This window comes from Anolis carolinensis, chromosome 3, assembly GCF_035594765.1.
Source record: "Anolis carolinensis isolate JA03-04 chromosome 3, rAnoCar3.1.pri, whole genome shotgun sequence".
NCBI lineage: Eukaryota > Metazoa > Chordata > Lepidosauria > Squamata > Dactyloidae > Anolis > Anolis carolinensis.
The window spans coordinates 111,881,598-111,902,373 of record NC_085843.1 but is presented as its reverse complement, the minus strand read 5'-3'; the positions used below and the strand labels follow the sequence as shown (position 1 = coordinate 111,902,373).

The 20,776-nt window shown below is 42.7% G+C and overlaps 1 protein-coding gene across 4 annotated transcripts in view; it reads right to left on the bottom strand.

Annotated features, from left to right (window-relative positions):
• ube3a (ubiquitin protein ligase E3A) overlaps positions 1-932 on the bottom strand; it is a 57,664-nt gene extending 56,732 nt beyond the window's left edge. For 3 of the 4 annotated variants that reach the window (XM_062975366.1, XM_062975367.1, XM_062975368.1), the window contains exon 1: positions 771-932. The gene's annotated coding sequence lies outside the window, so the exon portion shown is untranslated. The remainder of the gene's footprint in view (positions 1-770) is intronic. The other variant, XM_008107097.3, reaches the window with a different exon arrangement.
• Positions 933-20,776: the final 19,844 nt, after the last annotated feature.

Below are 20,776 nucleotides of genomic sequence, written 5' to 3'. Positions count from 1 at the left end.
TATACACTTGAATATCTTTGTTTCTACAATCACGTCCCTCTCACACACAATGTTTTCAGCAAACTTATACAGATGATTCAGTATAAAACGTGGGGGGGAGGGGGGGGAGAAATCTCTGTGTTAAGAAATATCAGTTTACACAAACGTTTATTCCACCAAACACGGGAATGTGCTTTCTAGTCACCTGATAGCAGCAGCCAACAGCTAGCGGCCCTGAAAGCGTGCACATTTTAATTTCGACTTTTCCTCCATCAATGAACAAGCAACCCATGTGGATGGGGATGCAGTGGGCAAACCTTTCGTAATTTTTATAGCATTTTTTTTAAAGCGAGGGTTGCTTCCTACAGCGTTACACGAGGGCAAACAAAGAAATGGGGGCTCTGGCTTGACCTGCCAAGGAGATACCTAAGCGTAAACTAACGAGACAGAGGAGAGGCCGATTATGGGCCGGATTCCTGACTAAAACTTCCCTGCTCTTGCAGTGAACACGTCCAGGAGTGGGCTGTACGCAGAAGGAGAGGGCAAGCTCACTCCAGGGCCCCTTCTACTTCTCGGGACTGACAGGGAGGAGGCATTGGATGCGATCAGAAGCCCACAGGGCGAGCGTCTCTGCCCATCTCTCTCGAGGGTGGAAGTGTTTTTGTTTCAAAGGAAAACATCGGCCTCTCCTCACAAAAGCGCCACTGCGGCGCCGAGAAAAGAGAAGACCTCCTTCCCTTCCCTTCCCTTGAGCTCCTCAGGCCAAGCGGGGCCTCGCATTCGGGCCTTACCTGGCTCGGCCGGGCTTCCCGCCCTGGGCCCACCACACGCTCGGCGCCCTCTTGCGAGGCCTAGCAGCCCGTCGCGCTCCTGCTTCCCCTGGCGGCCTCTTCTGGGGCTAGGCCGCAGCGAGGCGGAGGCGGCGCTGAGGCAGGGAGGGCGCGAGGCCGGATCCAGGAGGCGAGGCCCGCGAAGGGGGGAAAGGCCGCGGCGGCGCTCTAGGCCTGCGCGGGGCTGCCGAGAGGCCGAGGGAGGGCCTGTGCGGGGCGCGCGGGGCGGGGCGCGGCGCGCGGGGAGGGCTAGCCTGAGGAGCCCGGCGCCGCCATCTTGGAGGGGGCGCGAAGGAGGGGGAAGAAAGGCAGGCGGGAGGGAGATGTCACCGCGGCGCAGCCTCCTCCTCCTTGGAGGACTCGCGGGAGAGAGGGAGGGAAGGAGGAGTAGCCCGGCATGCACCGCGCATGGGGAAAAGTAGGCCCGTGCGGCGGCGCGCGCTCCCGCCCGCGCGGACGCTCTGGCAGTGCTAGGGCCATAGAGGTGGAGAAAGGCGTGTCCCCGTGCTGTGTCCCAGTCACGCTCCGCGCGCCTTCTCCGGGGAAGGCCTCGCCTGCCAGAGGCTACTGTGCACTCCATAGCTTGACACCACTTTACCTGTCATGCCACAGTGCTATATGCTATAGAAACGGGGGTGCTGTGAGTTTGCAAGACCGTTAACCTGCTCTGCCACACCAAACTGCACTAATTCTTAAGTGTGAGAAGAGGAGACCACAAGAGCCACCCAGTTCAACCGAATCCAGTGGCTTCCAACCTTTTTTTTTTTTTTTTTTGACCAGAGACCACTTTCCAGCATTAGTACCAAAAAGGTTACGAATCAGTTTTTGGAAAATTTTAGATTCGGTTTGGTTATTTGGGGTGTTGATTCAGAAAATTGCATTGGATAGACCACATCAACTCTAGTTTTTGATACAGAATAGCCATCCAATAGTCGCCATCTGCTTTCCCACGCCAGAGCTCCTTGTAGGCCGTTGCCACCCCCAGCTCCTTCAAGGACACTTACCATACACCCATCTTGCCTTTGGTCGGCACCTCTTGCTTTTTCCTTCCATTTATGTGGAGCCAGGCGTCCTCCATTCTGTATCTTTTCATTTCATTTTTTCTGCTTAAGTGGAGTATCTTGCATTTGTCCCTGTTGAGCTTCATTGTGTTAGTTCTGGTCCATCTCTCTAATCTGTTAAGATAACTTTGAATTCTGCTCCTGTCTTCTGGAGTAGTGTTCCCTCACTACTTCATGGTTTGCTTTTCGCGGATTCGCTGTTTTGCAGTTTTTAAATAAACACTAAAATAATATTACAGTAGAGTCTCACTTATTCAACACTCGCTTATCCAGCGTTCTGGATTATCCAACACATTTTTGTAGTCAATGTTTTCAATACATCGTGATATTTTGGTGCTAAATTCATAAATAGTGTATTGAACTACTTTTTCTGTCAAATTTGTTGTATAACATGATGTTTTGGTGCTTAATTTGTAAAATCATAACCTAATTTGATGTTTAATAGGCTTTTCCTTAATCTCTCCTTATTATCCAACATATTTGCTTATCCAGCGTTCTGCCGACCCGTTTACGTTGGATAAGTGAGACTACTGTATAAATCATAATATTATAAATCCCTCTTTCTACTTCCCTCCTAAGGAGAAGCCTAAGGAGGAAAGGAAGGAGAAGCCGAAGGGAGAGAAAAGGAGGCAGAAGCAGCTTTGTTTTTGCCTCACAAAGCAACAGCAGCAGCAATGGCGTCCCTATATAGCTTCCAAATATAGCCTTCCTAGGAGATGGAGCGGTATATAAAGTTTTTATTATTATAACTGTAGTTCTGCATAGTCCACATTTGACTGGTCCATGAGGTCAGAAAGAGTTAGAAATGACTTCACTAATAAACATCATAAAATAGAAACGTGCATGTTGTAGGTTTGCAAGGCCTTTAGCCTTCTCTGCCACACCAAACTGCAGCTCCCAGGGCTCCACAGAAATGAGCTCTGCCAGTTGATGTGGTGCCAAACTGCATGAATTCTTCAGTATTCTTCAGAATGGAAATAGGACACTACAAGAGCCATCCAGTTCAACCAAATATACAATCAAAGCACTCCTGACAGATGGCTATTCAACCTCTGTTTGAAAGCCTCCAGAGAAGCCTTGTCCTCTTCTCCTTTGGCAGTAGTTTTGTCTACAACCTCTGAATGTGGGCATAGACCGGAGCACGTTTGCCAAATTCACGGCCCATGACCACCATGTCATTTTATGCGGCCCTTCAGATTATAGAATCATAGAATAATAAACTTGGAAGAGACCATATGGGCCATCTAGTCCAACCCCCTGCCAGGCAGGAAAAGCACAATCAATGTACCCCTCACCAATGGCTGTGGACTCTGGACTGCAACTCCTGCATTCCTAATTAGATATCATGACTACAGCAAATAGGAGTTGTGATGCAGTGATATTTGGAAGGCTGCATTTCTACTTAATATAGTGGGGTTTGAATTCAAACACATGGCTTGTGGATATGATGTCTGACTTTAAAATGCCGTTTAGCCTTTCTCCCAGTTCAGGGTCACAAGTGCTGTTGGGTTGCAATTCCCATTATCCCCAGTCTGCATGGCAGATACTCAAGAGTGATGGTGAAGTCAAAGGTGACCCCCCCCCCCCCCCAAATAAAAGATAGTAACTTATAGTTTTGCTAAGGACAAGGACATCGGGCTGGATAATAAAGGTTAAGTCTTGGTCAATTTGTAAAGGCACTGTTGTGACTACGCCTTCGGGGATTATGGTTGATGGTGATGGGATTCGAAGAGGAAGAAAAAACCCTCGTGATGAGGGTTCACTGGAGGAGTTGCACAGGAAGCGACTTAGAGCGCTATATGGGGGATCTTCTGAGGAAGATTCAGATGGGGAGTTTGGGGAAATGGATGCTGAAGAACAGGTGGTGGCTGGGGAAGTGGGCACTGAATGGGCACAGCCACTGAAGATGTCTGGGGATTTGGGGCCTATGGATACTACTGAACCTGGGGTTTCTGCAGGAACTGATCCCACTTGGGATGCTTGGAGAAGGGAGGATGGTTCTTTAAGTGTTCATGGGGCTAAGTGTGGGCAGGATGATTGGGACGCCGACGAATTGCTAGGTACTCCGGATCCACGAGCTCTAGTTGTGTGGAGTTCGGACTCTGAGTAGATTTGGGACACCTGGTGTTTGGGTGTGAGTGTTTGGTCACCCAGGAGGAAGGGGAATAAAATGGGAATGTTTGGCCATTGCACTTTGCGTGTGGCAAGGTGTTGCTGAGGCGCCATTGGGATCTCTGTGTTTCCGTGAAGACTGGACTTGGACTGTGATTCGGATGTAAGTTATCTGGGACTGCTCTGCAGCAGAGGGATGGAACTGTGTGGGTTTCCCTGCACTGCATTCTGATTACTATTTCTAGCTGCTGATACCATCTGGCTTGGCTCTCGCTGTGTCTTATCGTGGACCTGGTTTGGATGTCTGCACCCTCTTCGGACTTTGGATTGAATTTGACCTGGCTTCTGTCTACGCTCTCTGACTGACGACTACTCCCGGCTTCTGACTACTGGTTTGCCTTTCGGAATTTGCTGCTGCCTCCCGACCTGACCTTGGATTCTCCTGACGACGGCTATTCATCATCCCTTTGAAGCTTCGGCTTTATCTGCACCGTGGAAGCAGTTTACTGCTCTTCTAGTTTGTTTGCTTTCAAGCCAGTTTGCTGTTTTTCTTTTGGGAACTGTCCCTTTAACTCCGCAGAGCCGGCTGTCTGTTTTCAGAAACGGTTTGAAGCCAAAAGAGGCTTTTGCACTTTCTGTTATACTCTGCAGCTTTTGGAAGGTTTCAAGCCTTCGTTTATTTTGCATACTTTCTTGCAGTAAACTCTATTTGTTTCTCCAAAGCTGAATTGAAGCGTCTTTAGTTTTTATTGAATGCCAGCATGGGAAAATAGCGTGGCTTGTTTTTTGAGTTATTTTTGTCCAAACTACTCTTGAAACACTGATAAGTGAAGTGTTTCAAGGATACTTTCTGTGTTTATGTTATTTTTGGCTTATCTTCGGAATAAACTCTGTTTTGTTTGTTAACTGGCATCTGACTCTTGACAGGCACTAACAACAAAAAGGACCCTTTTTGTTGTTAGTGCCTGTCAAGAGTCAGATGCCAGTTAACAAACAAAACAGAGTTTATTCCGAAGATGTGTGTACATTTAATCAAGGCTTCATGCCCCGTATTTCATATATTTATAGCAGAAGGTAACAAATTTATTACTGGAAACCATGCCACAAAAGTTATTTGACCTTTTTAATCTGAGCCACACCTGGGCCAAAGAATTAACGACTCTTCTAATGGTTTCCCATCTCAATCAACGACTCACAAACAAAGGGGACTCCCTTTTGAGCTAAGACACATTTACATATCTAGGCTAAAGGCTAGCCAAGAAAACACATGAATCCTCCTCAGAAGACTCCCCATCAGTCTCCCTTACCCCTTCCTAAACAAATCCTCCAACGAGCCCTCCTTGCGAGGGTTTTTCCTTCCTCTCCTGACACCACCATTATCATCCACAGTCTCTGAAGGCGCATTCACAACACATGCGGATGCTGAATCTCGTGTTTCTCCCCCATTGTGAATCCCACATGTGTCTCCTATCAATTTTATTTTATTTTATTATTTTTATTATACTTTATGATTATACCTTATAAAAGAAGCACTGTGACCCTGATGTGAACATTTGACCAGCACACCATCCTGACCTGAGCACCACCAGGATGCCTCAGGCCATATACTACAAGTATGGATTACCATGATCACCCTCTGGAAATAAAACAGTGGACTTCTTCTCAAACCTCGGAGGGCAATGCCAGGCCATTTGAGAATGAAGAAACCTTTGGACATTCCAATCATTCACCTAAATGACTTACCTCCTCTGTGGGGAGGCAAGGATAAGCCCCAGCTGTCCAAACAAAGCCATCTCCCTTCCTTGGACTCTGAGTCATTTTAATCCCATCAAGATTTCCAATGCTGCTTCTCTTTTGACAATAGGACTGGCATTCAGGTGTCAGACTCCCATCCAAGGGACTTATTATTTCAGCTGAAATTAAATAAAATTCCTTGATGGCTTCTGCTTCGACTTGGTGAGTAATATTCTGGAAATTATTGGGTTCTTTTTCTCACCAGGCTTAACCCAGAGCTTGGATCTCACTATCCAATGCTGCTCTAAATTGCTCATTAACAATGGGAGTTGTCGTTGAATAAAATCTGGGGACCCTAATTGGGTAAAAATGAAAGACACTGACCACTTTAAATTCACCTACCTATTGAAGGCAACCATAAGAGTGATATGGCCTGCAATGAAAATGAGTTTGACACCTCTGGGCTGGAGTGTCTATGAAGCAGCTCTAATCAGACCCTTAAGCTGTAAAAGAGGAAATATTCGAAGCTAGAAGGGTATAAAATGGCTCTGGAGAAATAAGACATACACGGAAGGTGCCAATGTCACCTAATGCAGTAACTAATGTCAGCCCCACGGACCTCCTCCCAGTCTAGGTGAAACAATAATATTGTACACTAAAATATCAGAAAAAGTTAGAAAATCAGTAACTATAATAATAATTTAAAAACCCGAAAACAGCTTGTGCTTATAGCGCATGCTGATGAAACAGCATGATTCAAAGCATCGTTAATTGGGTAATAACAGCTCTGCACTTCGAAAGGTTCAAAAAGTCAAACAGCATGTTGTTTTAGCCTTGTAAATATATTGATACGGTACATGTAAGCTGAGCCTTTGAAAAACGTTTTTGTGTTTAAATCTAACTACAGGGATGTTTTTATAAAAAAACTCTTTCTGCTAAATCACCTCACAGAAATTTTACAGACATTCATTTTGGTATCACCTCTTGATCACATCCCACGCTCTCCTAGTGAAGCCACTGCATGAATTAATAAACATATACTGAATGCCTAAACATGAGTTAGTGTATGTAGTATAAGAACTCGCATGTCCACATGAACTTAAAGTTTTACTAAACATACAGCTTTCAAAGCACATCAGAGAGGTTTTGGGAAGTGCAGACTATGTATGAAATGAGACGGGGGAAGATGTGAAAGAGAAAAAGCAGATGGATATAATGACTTTGGTTGCAATTGAAATGTCTGCAGGTGCACCTATACTTTAATTGTTGTAGTTCTGTATCATGGAATCCTGGGCGTTGTAGTTTTTTCAAGGTTTTTAGCCTTCTCTGCCAAAGAGGGATCCGGCATGATGCTATAATATGTTTCCACGAGAAGTTGATGGTGAATGGCTGCATCTGCACTGTAGAATGAATGCAGTTTGATACTTCTTGAACTGACATGTCTCAATACTGTGCAATCATGGGGTTTGTAGTTTGATGAGAAACCAACACTTTGACAGTGAAGACAAAAGATAATGTAAAACTACAACTCCCATGATTCTATAGCATTGACCCACAGCAGTTAAAGTGGTGCCGACCTGCATTAATTTTATGGTGCAGTTGCTTCCTGGAATTAGAAAAGGCAGGAGCTGTATGGCAAAGGAAACATGGTTATGGCAAAGGAAACACTAGCAAACAATATGGAGGGTTGAGAGAATGTAATAGATTGTTTATAGCAGATGGTGCAGAAAGAAACAGTAAGGACTGACTTGTTTTTGTTATCGTCAGTTAAGACACTTTAGGGGAGAGTGCCCATGGGAGTTGTTGTTGTTGTTGATTTTGGCCCAGAGGGCTATGTTCCAGATGTTGCTTCACTGGGACTGGCACCAAACCAGCAGGTGCAACAGGCTTGGGCACCTGTAACCTGCCATGGTGCAAAGCAAGCTCATGCAACACCTTACCAACTAAAATTCCACAAAAATTGTGTTACAGTAGAGTCTCACTTATCCAACATAAACGGGCCAGCACAACGTTGGATAAGCGAATATGTTGGATAATAAGGAGAGATTAAGATAAAGCCTATTAAACATCAAAATAGGCTATGATTTTACAAATTAAGCACCAAAATATCAAGTTATACAACAAATTTCACAGAAAAAGTAGTTCATTACACATTAATGCTATGTAGTAATTACTGTATTTACGAATTTAGCAGCAAAATATCATGATATATTGAAAATATTGACTAAAAAAATGCGTTGGATAATCCAGAACGTTGGATAAGTGAGACTCTACTGTATATTTTATTTTATCTGTAGGCATGGGGCGGGATGTTATCAGTATGCTGATGACATCCAAGTCTATTCTCCATGCCTTCAAAAACAGCCTCAGGCAAGGATAGTATGTCTCCTCTTAATGAATGCCTGGAAGAGGTTGGATATGGAAAAAGAAATTGAAACGGAATCCAGATAACAGAAGTGCTTGCCATCAAGGATCCTAATCTGGGGATGGAGGTGTGTCACCCAGTTTTGGATGGGGTTTACACTCTCCCTGAAAGACTGTGTTCACAGCTTGGGAGTGCTCCTGGATCTGTCTCTCCAAATGTCAGCCCAGGTAGATGTGACAGTGAGGAGTGCTTACTACCAGCTTTGGCTAATACGCCAGCTGCACCCCTTCCTAGATTTGTAGGACCTGAAGATGGCAGTGCATGCACTGGTAACCTCAAGGTTGGACTTCTGCAATGCACTTTACATTGGACTACCTTTCAGAAACTCAATTTGGTCCAAAATATGTCAGCCAGTTTGATTATAGGAGCATCTAGGAATGAATATATTACATTTATCCTAAAGTCACTTCACTGGCTGCCAATTAGTTTCTGGACAAAGTACAAGGTGTTGATTTTGACCTTTAAAGCCCTACATGGTTTGGGTCCAGGTTATCAACATCTCGTACAATACGTCTTGCACATGTAGGACCTCCGGGGGGAGGGGGGGTACTCCAGCTGTCCAGAGTCAGATTAGTAACTGTCATCCGGAGGACTTTTTCATCGGCTGCCCCAAGATTGTGGACTATCTAAAAACCTATCTCTTCCAATAGGCCTACCCAGCCAGTTTTTAAGCATTAATTTTAAACTCATGTCCTTTGTTTAATATCTGTTTTGTGTATTTTAATATGTATTTATATAAATACATTGTGATGATATTACCCAGATCCTGTTTCCCTTTTTCCCAGGCAACTGATGTAGATTTTGGGAAATTTCAGGTCCCAATTCATTACTAGAGACAAGAATTCTTTTAGTGAGTTTATTTCGATTGCAATAAACATCACGGTGAGGTTCTTCAAAAAAAGTCCAGAGCGCCACACACATGCCTCAATCTAGTTTCTGTTTTATAGACAGTTTAACTTTTGATTCTTTTTGAAATTGTTCCTTTCTGTGCGCAGGCGTCAAAAACCATTTCCATACCCTCATAAATGTTTATTGCTGTGTGAGCATGCGTATTTCAACCTTCCTAATGCCATGACCTTTTAATACAGTTCCTCATGTTGTAGTGACCCCCAACCATAAAATTAGTTTTGTTGCTACTTCATAACTGTAATTTTGCCACTGTTATGTAAATGTAAATATCTGGTTTGCAGGATGTATTTTCATTATTACAAACTGAACATAATTAAAGCATAGTGATTAATCACAAAAACAATACATAATTATATATTGTGAAATATTTATTTCTAATTACAAATAAATGAAATTTTGTCTTGAAGCATTGTGTAGCATGGGTAAGAGTCTTAATATATAACAACAGCAAACTACATTGCTACATTTTGCGACAGTATGCATAACAAGCCAACGTCAGTGCGAACGTTGAGATTGCTTCTTTCTCACCAGATCAGAAATGAATGGTGGAACTTGCCCCAGGGCTGCTCTAAGGAGCAAAGGAAGGTCATCAGATGGGAAGGAGAAGGAGGGAGAGGGGAAGAAGTCGAGAGGAAGAAAGAGCTAGGGAGGGGAGAGAGGGAGTAAGGAGTATAGGGAAAGCTGGGAAGAAGGGGAGAGGGAGAAAGTGAGGGAGTGAGGGAAAGGAGGAGAGGGGAAAAAGGGGAGAGAGGAAGGAAAACGGGCAAGGCAGGGAGGGAGTGGAAAGAGAGAGAGTGGGGGGAAGTGGGGGGAGAGAACCTTGACCCTTCCCATCTGACAACTGGCTTATTTCCAATCTCCCCTTCTTGGACAAGGTCGTGGAATGTGTGGTGGCTGCACAACTCCAGGCATTCTTGGTTGACACCAATTTTCTAGATCCAGTGGAGTCTGGCTTTAGGCCGGGACATGGTACCAAGATAGCCTTGGTCTCCTTAGTAGATGATCTACGCCGGGAACTGGACGGGGGAGTGTGCCCCTGCTGGTTCTGCTGGGCCTCTCAGTGGCTTTCGATACCATAGACCACAGTATCCTTCTGGGATGTTTCGCGAGAATGGGGCTTGGAGGTACTGTTTTGCAGTGGCTCCGGTCCTTCCAGGAGGGTCATTCCCAGATGGTGTTACTGGGGAACACCTGCTCGACCCCACAACCATTGTTCTGTGGGGTTCCGCAAGGTTCGGTACTGTCCCACATGTTGTTCAACATATACACAAAGCCACTGGGTGAGATCATACGGAGTTTTGGGGTACGGTGCCATCTGTACGCAGATGATGTCCAACTCTGTCACTCCTTTCCACTTATTTATTTATTTAATTTATATACCGCTCTTCTCCCCCAGGGGGACCCAGAGCGGTCTTAGACAATGGCAGAATTAAATGCCACATATAATACACCATGTAGTAAAACCAAACATAAAACACAATTAAAAGCTGGTATCCAAATCAAATTAAAACAATTAAAACCATGTGACCATTAAAACAGGGGCAGTTTTAAGCAAAAGTCAGAGCCAGTCCGTGTTCGACTTAATATTAATATTAATTCACAGAATCCAGGTCATATCAAATCATATCTTAGGATGGGCCAAAAGCTTGGTTCCACAGCCAGGTCTTCAGCTGCTTCCTAAAAGACCTGAGTGACGGGGTTTCCCTAATCTCCCTTGGCAAGGAATTCCACCGCCGTGGAGCCACCCTGTGTCTCGTCCCTGCCAACCGCACCTGTGACAGCTGTGGGACCGAGAGCTCACTCGAAGATCTTAATCTGCGGGATGGCCCATAGGGGGAGATACGTTCTGAGAGTGCCCTTGAGGTAGGCATACTCCTTGGTGCTGATGTCCAGGCGCCAGCACTAGGCCAGGAAACCTTGGTTTGGATCTCCCCTGCTGAAGGTAACTACAGCTGTATGTTGGGCAGTGGAGCTCTCGGCCCTTGAGCTTCTGCTCCTGGCAGCACTCCTCCTCCTCCTCTTGGTTCTGCTCAGGCTTGCCTGGATCTCCCCTGGGCGCGGCTAGGTGGTGAGGAGGTGTTGGAGCATGCTGGGCTGAGCGCTCCTCATGGTTTCGAAGTGGACACAGTCCTGAGCCAGGCCCACTGCCAGGAGAAGCGCCCAGGATCAGCTGCTCTTTTGGAAGCAAGGCATGCTCTTGATGAAGGGCAGCATCTTCAGCACCGCTGAGGTCACCTTGCACACCACCTGGGGGCTCTGTAGGGCAGCATGGTACCACAGAAGCAGCTCAGCCAGCCTGGTGAGCACAGCGTCCCGGCAGCTGACCTCAGGAGGAGTGGAGGGGGCAGCAGAGAGGGCGGTGGAGGGGCCCCTGGCAGCGCTTCCCACTGCTGGCCATCTGCTTCTGTTGCTGCTGATGGTGCCTCTGGCTCCTGAAGATGTTGTAGACTGTGAATGTTGTAGATATGTATTTTCCGATGGTCTTAGGTGACCCCTTTGAAAGGGTCGTTCGACCCCCAAAGGCAGGGGTCCCCAAACTTTTTAAACGGGGGCCAGTTCATGGTCCTGCAAACCATTGGAGGGCTGGACTATAGTTTTTAAAAAAACTATGAAAAAATTCCCATGCACACTGCACATATCTTATTTTGAAGTAAAAAAAAATCAGGAAGAAATACAGCCTCAATGTTTATAATAATCATAATCATAATAAAAATAATAAAGAGGGTTGGAAAAGACCCCTTGGACTATTTAGTCCAACCCCCTTCTACCTTTGTGTACCAAAAGCACAAGCAAAGCACCCCTGACAGATGGCCATCCAGCCTCAATGTTGTTGTTGTTGTTTGTTGATGATGATGATAATATTATATCACACATGTGATCGAGATGACCACCCTCCCCCCCCCCAGGACTTTGTAAAAGATAGTTCAAAAATCAAGACTTTATGTTCTATATTCCATATATTTATAGTAGAAGGTGATTGAGACTTTTTACTGGAGTTTACTGTGGATTATCCCTGCACTCTGAGGCAAGAGATAACAACTTCATGAATTGTAAAATCATGCTGCTAAAACTCCACTTTTATGAATTTCCATATTGGGTTCCCCAGATGTTATGAATTTCGTATTTATCAAATGTTTTTCAATTGTTTATATCACTCATGATTCCCCCCTTATGCAATGTAACTCACTTTTATGGATTCTCCCTTATTTCCATGAAATCTATCTGTCTGCCTATATGTATTTGTACTCTTTGGGATCCCCGGAAAATATGTATTTTTCCCAGCAGGGTTTATATTCCAACTTTGTTTTATTTTTCATTTTATTTCATATAATTGTCAAGTCATGAAATCAAATAGGAAATATTCTGAACTCAACCTGAACCCTAGAACCCATCCCAGCTCCTATGACCCAGGCTTCCCCTTCCCAAAAACAAAAGGTGATTCGCCCCCAAGGCAAACATTGTCATATCTCACCCAAAGGAAAAACCAGGACACCTCAGGAAGGCGCCCTGCAGAGCCTGTAAATATGGCTCATTACCACCCATCCTTACTTCCACCTCTGACACCCCAAGGCATATCTAAAATCTGTATACGTGACAGGAACCCTTGATTGCTGTCATTAATCCCTTTAGAAATCGGTCTAGCAGGAATTAATATGATATTTCCTGCCCTGTCACTTCATTGTTTCAATAACTCCCGCCTTCTCCTCCCTGATTGGCTCGAGTGGGGACAAAAAGCAGCTCCCTATTGGGCCAACAGAGCAAGGCGGGAAACGAAAGCCCGCCTCGTTCAACCCTCTAGCCTATCCGCGATCAGATGGGCGGGGGAGCGGGGCGGGAAATTCAAGGGGCTGTCAGACTGAAACATTGTATAAATATGGCTTTATTTTGATTATATGGTACCCTAGTAGACTGAATGATCACTACTAGAGTCCTTTTCAGCTGAATCGCTCAATAAAGACTCCTTGGCGGATTTTCCTTCAACTTTGGCGGACCTTCTTCATTTCGGCTTCAGGTTGTATTGCGGCTCATATTCTCCTATTGGCTCCGCCAAGGTCCGTTCTCTCAGGACCGGATCGGCTCTCTCCTTAAGGGGCCCGATCCCCTAAAAACGCGGTCGACAACACACAGTCCTAAATGCTTGGGAAGTGTTCGACTTGTGATTTTGTGATACAAAATCCAGCATATATATCTCGTTTGCTGTGTTAAACTGTGTCCTTCTGTCAATAATAATAATAATAATAATAATAATAATAATAATAATAATAATAATAATGGTTGGAAGAGACCCTTGGGCCATTTAGTCCAACGCCCTTCTGCCTTTGTGCACCAAAAGCACTAGCAAAGCACCCTTTAATAATTAATAATTAATAAAATAATTAAAATACCATTCTAAACAAGTAAAGCTTTGGAAGGCACGCACCAGGCGAGGGAGGAGGTGGGAAAGGCATGCGCCTTTCCCTCCTCCCTCGTGCTGCATACGCCTTCCTCAGCGGAGGAGGAGGGAGCCACTGCCACGGGGGCTGGATAAATGGCTTTGATGGGCTGCATGTGGCCCCCGAGCCTTAGTTTGGGAACCCCTGCCCAAAGGGGTCACGACCCACATGTTGAGAACCACTGTTCTAAGAGAAGATATATAACCTTGCTGTCTTGGCCAGTCTCTATTGCTCCCATTAGCTTATCCCATGTTTAGCAAAACAACTCATTAAATTTATGCTTTGAAGTGTCACTGCTTGCCGGGTCAAACTGCACTTGCTAAAACTAACTTTCGTGTGAGTCACAGAGCAGTGATCAATACCAATTTGCATTATTGTTTAAGCTATTAGGCAATTAGTAATACACACCATGTTGTTTTGCAAATCAAAGCAGTGGTTAATACACATTTGGAATTGTTGAATTGAATACACTTGTTAAATAATTAAGCAGTTCAGCAAGTTTGTTGAATATTTGTTAAGTAAATGCAAATAGCACAAATTTCAATTATTCCAAACTATATCTCTTCAGTAATATGTGTTCTTTTTAAAAAATACATTTTAATATGTGTATTTGTGGTATTTTTACTATGTTTATGTGTTTAATTATTCTGTAACACACCGGGAGGAGAGGCAAGTAAGAAATAAAATAATAATAATAATAATAATAATAATAATAATAATAATAATAATAATAAGTAACATTATTATTATGGGCAACTTTGCAATACGTATGCTTCCACGGCTCCATCTCCACTGCAACATAATGCAGTTTGAAACTGCATTACATGGTCAGTGTGGGCTCATTTAATGCAGTTTAATTCAACTAAGCTGCATTATATGGCAGTGTAGATGGGGCTCACATATACAGTAGAGTCTCACTAATCCAAGCCTCGCTTATCCAAGCCTCTGGATAATCCAAGCCATTTTTGTAGTCAATGTTTTCAATATATCATGATATTTTGGTGCTAAATTTGTAAATACAGTAATTACAACATAACATTACTGCATATTGAACTACTTTTTCTGTCAAATTTGTTGTATAACATGAAGTTTTGATGTTTAATTTGTAAAATCATAACCTAATTTGATGTTTAATAGGCTTTTCCTTAATCCCTCCTTATTATCCAAGATATTCGCTTATCCAAGCTTCTGCCGGCCCGTTTAGCTTGGATAAGTGAGACTCTACTGTACATACACTATGTAATTCCTAGCAGAACTTTACTTTCAGGAGAAGTCTTTCCCACTCTGTATACACAGGGTAAGCCTAAAAAAGCTTGTGTGTCCATAGTACTCCCTTTCTCTCTCATTTGTGTCCTTTTTTCCTATATGGGACCTAGGGTACCCACAGCACTTTAAAAAATTAAATTAAAAAGCAGCCATTTAAAATATAAAGAGCTCAATAAAGGTAAGCAATTGTAACTAAAACAGCCTTAATTTAAAACAATTTAAGCATTTTAAATCTAATACTAACATACAGTACAGTATCCATCCTTAACCTATATGGAACAATCAAAATAAAAGGGTTTTGTTAGCAAGAAGAGAGCAAGGAGGAAACAAATCCATAGTCTCCAATGGGAGGCAGCCTGGGACAGAGAAGCCGTCCCTTATTCCCTCTAGCATTCCTTTTCTGCTTAAAGTGATGATAAAGGAAGTTGGAAAGTTTGCATGTCCTCCCTGATATATAGGATGCATCTATAGAATTAATGTAGTCTGAAACCACTTTAGCTGCCATGGCTCAATCTTATGGAATCCTGGGAGTTGTAGTTTGGTGAGGCACCAGCAGTCTTTGGCAGAGACAGCTAAAGACTTGGTAAACCTATAATCCCAATAATTCCATAGCCCTGAGTAGCATCAAATGTCATTAATTTTAGAGTGTAGATACCCCCATAAAGAAAATACTGTAAAGTAGCTCTGTGATTGGCAGTAATATACTCGACCATAGCAAATGGTTTTACCCAAGCTCTGCTATCCTAGTGCTTTGGGAGCCTGGAATGCTGAAGCAGTATATTACAAAACCATTTTGGTATTGGGTGCTCTATGCTAGATTTCTCTTCCAAGAACAGAGATATTAGCGGCACTTCCTTGGAGATGCCCAATGCTACATCTAGGAGGGTGTAACATTGGGCACATGCCTGGAAAATGCTGGATATTCAAGTTGTTCTTCTTTTACTACTGTATGCTCCGCACCCATGATCCACCCTCTTCTATTACATTGTCTTGAATTATTTTTTATTTATCATAATTCTCTATCATGAACACCTGTACTTCTGAAGTTTTACAGATTACTTGCTCAGGGCTCTTTCAAAATAAATGTTATTTAAAAAGGAGTTGCCTCTAAATCTATGTGGGAAAGCAAATCACCCCTCACATTTTACTTTACATTCTCCTTCTACACAAACCTTCTGCACCTGTTTTTCTGATTTTTGCAGGTTTCCTTGTGGGATCAATCACTATTCCATATGCTATTTTCATAACATTTGTGCACATTTGTCTTGGAGAGAAAAAATAATGCTTCTCTCCTTTTACTCTCCTAAATGTAAAGTCTGTCAAAGTCCTATTTTTCTGCTACTTAGCAGAAGTGGCTACAAACTCTAAAAGCATTGTCTTAATTCTGGAAAGAATTTTCAGAAAATTGCATTCCCCACCTTTAAAAAAGTCAAAAAGCATACCCCAAACTCCATGCACTTATTTATTGGAAAACTGGAGCCATAGTCCCGTCTTATGGCAGAACAAAATTGTCAAAATCCATCCAATTCTGGCAAATAGGGAATGGGATAGGAAAGTTATAGCCGCTTGGGGAATTTTTAATGAAAGATAGCAAGAGGCAGAAATAATAATTTTGCAATTTGAGGTGTGGCTTTAGATTTGAGTGTAATCAGATAGTTTCCAAATTGCTCTGAGCCAAATCAGGCTGCTTCCAGAATCTAGGGTTTGAACAAAATTTTGTGGTCAGTAAACAACTTTTGAAAACAAGACCTCTTCTTTACCTGGAATTTTCTCCCCCAAGTATGAAACTTGAAAGTGTTTTGCACCCCCTCTTTTCAGATGGCTACACTACAGCATACCATTCAGCTCAATTCATGCATTAGCAGTTGTGGAAGAGGCAGTACATTTAGCTCCTTCTCACAGAGACCCCATATACACTGTCATATAATGCAGTTTGAAACAGTGTTAAATGGTCAGTGTAGAATGACATTATCAGTCTCTTCAGATGGGGTGATTTGAGCATCCTGGGGCGCTTTCACATCATCTGGGGGGACAGACGCCGGACATCATGCAATGTCCTGTGACTTCCAACATAGGCCACACCCCCAACTGGGGTGTAAGTGTCACTGGTAGTTTTCCTGGCAACACGGGAGGCTTCCCGTGTTGTGCTGGCTTCAATGGAGCAAGTACGGGCCCCTCTGGAATGACGACATTTTCCCCATGTGATGGAGAAAGCGTCACTGAGAGGGACCTGAATTTGGGGTGACAGATTTGCCCTGCTGCTCCCTCTTTCTTCTCCAGAAGCCCGGAGAAGCGGGATGCTTTGCTGTGGCTTTATAATGCGGTCTCAACTGAGTCTACAGTGACCATATAAAGCAGTTTCTAATTGTATTATATGGCAGTGTAGATGGGGCCAGAGTTGAAGCTAGAGAATCAGCATGGTGTAGCGGTTTGAATAATGGACTCAGACTCTCGGACCAGATTTCAAATTCAATCCTAAGAGGAAAGTAGTGGCAAACTTTCTCAGAATACATTTTGCCAACAAACCCCCAGGAAAGGGGTCACCAGGCTGAAATTCCACAACAACAACAAATCCATAATATATAAAATTTTTGAAGTGATTGAAACACTTACTTCCCCTTGGGAACTACCAATTCCTGGCATTTTTGGATAAATTGAGGGGGGAATACTACATTTGAAACCTTGACACCTTCTAAATAACTTTGTTACTATGCATAATACTTGGGAGGCAAATTCCATAGAGTTCAATGAGTCCTCCTCCCAAGTAAAGATGAGTAGGTTTGCAGTTGTAGGTTAGTTAGTGGTCATTACCTTGTTATGTTCTATTAGGTTAAATATGGGTTTCAGTGCCAGCAAAATATATAGAAAAAGAATTGCCCTGTGTGAGATAACCTTTGAAAACAAGCTAGCAGAAAATCGATAAGCACATGTCTTCATCTGACCTGGAAGATGATTTGCTCTCCCTAAACTTGACATGGCATTGTTCAAAGAACTATTATTTATCATTAAAGCTGTGGTTCTTAGAACAAGAAGCCCCCCTCCCCCAGCCCCATTTAAGCTGGGGACTGTGACTACCTCCAATAACCTGGCAAAATTGGACAACCAAGAATTTTAATCAAAAGTTTATCATAAAGGGCTATCTAGTACAACCCTATTCTGGCATTCAATCAAAACAGTCCTGACAGATGGCTTTCCAGCTTCTGTTTAAAAACCTCCAAAGAAGGAGATTCCATTACAGTCTGAGACAGCATATTCTACTGTCAAATAACTCTTGGGTACTAAATGATAAACTGTATGAAATCATAAAACATTAAAGAATATTAAGGCTGTGATCGTTATTGAACCCTTCAATGAATATTAAGGCCTGCCAGTAATGTACCCTATGCACACTTATTTGGGTGTTAAACTATACTGAATACATGGACGGTACTTCCAAGTACAAATGTGCACTTCGTAGGAATTTTCATCCCTTAAGGATGTTTCAATGATAACACAACCCAACAACAACAACAAAATTATTGCTGTCTTGGTCTGTTCCTGGGGTTATTTGGCGCCCTGATTTAGAGATTGGATTGGAAAAATCACATATCTAATTTTTTAGATATGATTATCATGGTTTTCTATGAGAGATCAGGTGGCAACTGGTAGGTGGCATATGTTCTGTATCTCAAAAATTACAGCTGATCGGGGAAAACTGGTGCCATTTTTGGAATCAGCAGGTCAGATATATCCAGAAACAGGACTAACATTTGAGGCACCAAAATGTATGTTGACTGTTGACCAGTGTAATGGATGCAAAAAACTATTGTCTTGCTAGCAAGTATACAAAATGAAGAACAATCTATTCTCCATTGTTTAAATGTCCACTTAAAACATTTCTGGGATTGTTGATTTTTCCTAATAAGAGATCAATGAAGTTGGGAGATTCATATTACAGTGTTAATTTGCTTGGATTATTGTTGTTACATGTTCCAGGCTAAATATGTGATTAACATATAGGTAAATATTTAAATATAAAGAAATATACAGACAGACAGAGTGAATAATAATTGCATGTTAAAAGGATTCCTCTTGAATCCCATTGACTTTCAGTTATAAGTTAACTGAATTTACAAATGTGTGTTTCTACAGATGAATGAACTGAATCTGAAGGTGTCTGATTCCAATGTTTTTTTAAAAACAAAATCCACCTAAGTATTTATGTGAGTTCATCAGTATTTGATCTATGCACCTTCTCATTCATTTTTTGTTCTTCACTTGAGAAGTTGTGTGATTGTTCCAGCAAATTGACTTTAATGGCTCCTAGGATGCTGCTTTGGTTATCATAATCTTTCCCAATTTCCCATCCTAGTAACATGGCATAAGCATTTTTCTGGGACTCTTCTATGCTGTGTCATGAAGAAACAACTTACCAGACTAGCTGGCCCAAAGCTATTCAATCTGATTTGTTGCTGACCTTGGGACCCTAAAAATTATTATTATGTTTTGCTATGCAGGGGGAATGACTACCAGGATCAGAACATTATTAGTCCTACTGAAATAATTGGGACATGATTTTCAGAAACATGATCTAATGTTTCCCAAACTGTGAGCCTGTCTCTATGAGTCAGCACTCTTTATTTCTTTGTAATCTCTATATAGGGCAAAATGTACCAACATATTTTTAAAAACACAGGCAATGTCTGTAATGCCAACTTTAAGAATAATATCTTGATTGATTGCATTTCATCCAGACTAGTTTTGGCCTGATTTAAGGATGGAGGTGAATCTGGTGCAAAGCTTACAATCAGTTCTTACTTAAAAATTGAAAAGTTTTTTTTTCGTGTCAGGGGTGACTTGAGAAACTGCAAGTTGCTTCTGGTGTGAGAGAATTGGCTGTCTGCAAGGACATTGCTCAGGGGACACCCAGATGTTTTGATGTTTTACCATCTTTGTGGGAGGTATCTCTCATGTCCCCACATGGGGAGCAGGAGCTTACAGAGGGAGCTCACCTACTCTACCCAGATTCAAACTGTTGGTCAGCAGTTCTGCCAGCACAAGGGTTTAAAAGTAAGCTTTGGGATTTCATTTTCTAGCACTATAGACTTTCAGACTGAGTATGAATGTTTCTTTGCCCAAGAATAACCCTTTTGTATCTCTAGAGACCAACCTGGTTGTGATCTGTTCTTCAAAGTCCAGAAAATAATGCTTGCCCCCTGCTGAAGAATGGGAGAAGTAAGTAATCTATTTATTGTAACCAATGCAATGATTCAGAAACTCTTATCAAACAATAGATACACCAGGGGTGACAATTGTATAGCCTCCCAGATATTGTGAGCTGCAATTCCTAGCATTTCTTACCTCTGGATATACTGCCTTGAGCTGCTAAGACTACAGATGATTACAGAGCTGCCACATCTGAATTATGCATACATGTTCTAATTGCTTTGATTGAGCAGTAGTTACACATACAGAGATAGGATGCCTACCAGAGTAAGATGGACAATAAACGAAGAACTCTGCTTGCAAAAAAAGTTCCTTGTGTTAGGGATCTATATATATTGCCAATCTAACTCTGCAAGATAATATGGAAAACTGAATCAGAATCAGAGTTGGAAGAGACCACAAGTGACATCCAGTCCAACACCCTGCCATATAGGAAAAGGAAGGACAGACAGAAAGATGCACACCAGTCTAATTATGGAACTTATCACCCGAGGCAGACAAACCTCTGGTGACAGCCACTAACACATGATACCATGTGCATCCACTCCTGGGTTGTCTCCCACCATGATTCTCCCATCCTAAGATAATGATGGGTAAAACCTATCTAGTATCTATAGCTTCCAATCTCACAACATTCCCATCACCTGCCTTGGAGCAATGAGTCCCTTCTGCTTTTGTGCTGGCTTTCTGCCAGTAAAACAAATGGGGGAGGGGGAATTCTCCCACATTCTCCCTCACTATTCCAAAGTTAGCTGTTTTCCTTTTATTTTATATTTTCCTTTTGTGCTTTGCATACTGGAATTGTGCTGCTGCTGCTGATAA